General features: G+C 33.9%; 1 protein-coding gene across 3 annotated transcripts in view; it reads left to right on the top strand.

Moving 5' to 3' along the window:
• Positions 1-1,202: 1,202 nt before the first annotated feature.
• LOC111791275 overlaps positions 1,203-2,879 on the top strand; it is a 7,339-nt gene continuing 5,662 nt past the window's right edge. Inside the window, exons 1-2 of one of the 3 annotated variants that reach the window (XM_023672553.1) lie at positions 1,204-1,572; positions 2,753-2,827. The gene's annotated coding sequence lies outside the window, so the exon portion shown is untranslated. Of the gene's footprint in view, positions 1,573-2,752; positions 2,828-2,879 lie in introns of all 3 variants that reach the window. The other 2 variants (XM_023672554.1, XM_023672551.1) reach the window with 2 other exon arrangements.

The following is a 2,879-nucleotide window of genomic DNA, read 5'->3' as shown; positions in this document are numbered from 1 at the left end:
ATTAGATATTGTTGTCTTAATAAGATCCCAACTTTCCGACAAAGATATTGACTCTTGATTAGCATTCACTTCATTTCATGATTCCTTTGAAACTTGTTGCTGGAGATTTCCACACTCTTATAAAAAAAAATGTTTCGTTCCTATCTCCAACCGATTTGGGATCTCACAATCCACCCCTTTAAGAACCCAGTATTTTCGTTGGCACATCGTTCGATGTCTGGCTCTGATTCCATATGTAACAGTTCGATACCGCTATTAACAAATATTGCTTGTTTCAATTCGTTACCTATCATTGTCATGTTTACGATTTTAAAACACGTCTGTCAAGAGAGGTTTCCACACCTTTATACGGAACATTTCGTTTCCTTTTTCAATCATTGTGAAATTGAGATGAGAAGTCGGTGGTTCATACGACAGTAACCTTTTTAGGATGAAAAATAACATGGATTTCCAATTTTGATTTAAAATATAATTATTTTTCAAAAGACAATGACAAATTGTTAGACATATTTACCCAAACACGACATGTCACCCTTTTTCTCGTATGACTTTAGACAAATAATCCAACCAACTTTGTCATTTTCTTTTTCCCTTTACTAAATAATCTTCTCATTTTCTCAATATATATATATTATTTTTTCTACATTTAAATTTTATTTTCAATATTCCATTTCCATCTATCAATTTTCATATTTTTTTAAAAATTTTAAAAATTGCAAAAAAAAAATCTCTATTATTAACCGTCATTAATCATTTTACTTAATAATTGATGTTTCACTTACCACATGAAGACACGTGTTGAGTTGAGAAATAAATAAATAAAAAGAGGAATTATTAAAAGTTAATGAGAAAGAATGAAGTAAAAATGGACTTTTTTTTTTAACGGTAGGTTCAATGTCAACAATATTTTGAAGTAAAAGACTGGTTGAAAACAGAGTATATTAGCAGTAATCTTTCTATTATTGGTTAGAAAACAAGGCCTACTTTTTTGGGACTGCAATTTGTCTTTCAGCTTCAAAGTTCATTAAATAATCTGAATTCCAAATCACTTTTACTTTGTTTTCCTTCTTTTTGATCTTCCCTTTTCTGGGTTTTTTGTTTCTTTATGGTAAAAAGATAAAGAAAAGATTTTTTTCCATTTTTTCTTGGTGCTGAAGCGAACACCCAACAACTGAGCATTAACAGTAGCGCTAAGCGCAATTGGCAGGCGATACAGTTGCGCACATAATTCTGAATAGCGTGGACTGGCATGCATTCATCTACGTGTCTCATTGCTACCCTCTTATTCCAGAATCTTTAAAAAAAAAAAAAAAAAAAAAAAAACCTCGAAAGCTTCATGTAAACTGTGACCGCAAATCCCCCATGGTAGTCGGTTTCTCTCACCCTGCAACTCTTTTCCCCTGATCCTTTTCCTCCCATTCCATTTCTCCGTCTATCCTCTACTCCGTCTGTTCATTTTCCGTCTTCCTGTTGTTCTTTCTTGTTAAGGGGTTTTTGATTTTCACTGGGTTTCAACTTTGAGCTCAATTTTTGTAGAACAAAGCAGCTTTTCATGGATTTAAGGGATATGAGGTACGTGGGTCTCGTTAGATTTCTGTGTACTCTGATGGGTGTCTACCAATTTTGTTGCTGTTTTTTGTTTATTCAACTTCTTGTTGTTCATCATCCTTCATTTCTCTCTATGATTCGGGAAAGTGATTCTGTGAAATTTGAACTACTGATGTGTTTTTATGGGTTTGAGTTAATTTGTGATTGCTATTCTTTGGGCGACATTTGGATAGTGATAATTTGAATTGGAAACTTGTTTCGATTCATGTGAACCTTGAAACAGTACACAGTAGAAAAGGGATTAACACTACCTTAGGATATCTCATTGTTCCACCACGTTTGTGTAGCTCTTTCCAAAACCTGCAACTGACATTGAAAATCCAGGAAACGAAACTTGTTGTTTCTTCTCTAAGAATTAGATCCACACACATGGAGAGTGGCTAACTTTTGAAAGATGGGACTGTTAAGATTGTCTATTTACATCTTATCCGAGTTAATTGTTATTTTTTGCTGCTTTAGAGGAACTGTGATCTTTTTTTGGTGTTTTCTTGTTTGTCTTTATGTAATGTGCTGTAATCAATGTATGTGCATATTACTTGTTTATACGTTTGGATTTTGTGAGCCTAGAATAATTGTCATGTACTATATAGACCTGTATATTTTGTTTTAGCAAGGGATATTGCAGTTGGACATTCATCTATGGATACTCGAATTTATCCTATATCAGTGTATCTCATAAGTCAGAACAATAATCTTTTACCCTTGAAACCCATCATACTCTTTATCTCGAGCTCGAAATTGCTTTTATAAGCTGGGTAAAGGGGCGGGTATCGGCTGCTTAGTTATCCACCTTGTTGCAAAAGGTTGCTCAATATTGCTTTTATATTCTGGCTAAAGATAGGACTTGTACGATAATCGTTTGCTTAATTGCCACCTTGTTGCAAAAGGGAACTTTGGAATGATATAAAACATTGATTTTCGTAACTTGGATTGGCGATATTTCTTCGTAACATGCATACAAATGCTGGACTGTCTCTACAAGTACAAACTATTGGAATGACTTCTTATCTATGGAGTTGAGTTTTCATGACCCTGTTGGGTCGGTCTAGTTTGAAACAAATTGGAATGATCTTTTCATGAGTTAAAATAATGTTTGCGTAACTTTCTCCTTTCTGTTCTGTCATATTTCTTGCCTGTTGCGTAGTCTTCCATTTGCGTGCTAGCGATTGCATCATCCCTTAATGTTGCATGATGTGCTTCCTCGTGCGATAAACTGAAGGTAGGAGTTTTTTTTTTTCTTTCTTCTCAAAAAAAAAAAAAAAAAAAAAAGG

The sequence above is a fragment of the Cucurbita pepo genome, chromosome LG03 (genome assembly GCF_002806865.2).
Source record: "Cucurbita pepo subsp. pepo cultivar mu-cu-16 chromosome LG03, ASM280686v2, whole genome shotgun sequence".
In the NCBI taxonomy this organism is placed as follows: Eukaryota; Viridiplantae; Streptophyta; class Magnoliopsida; order Cucurbitales; family Cucurbitaceae; genus Cucurbita; species Cucurbita pepo.
Note: the sequence above shows the minus strand (reverse complement) of the source record. Positions and strands in the feature narration are given on the sequence as shown.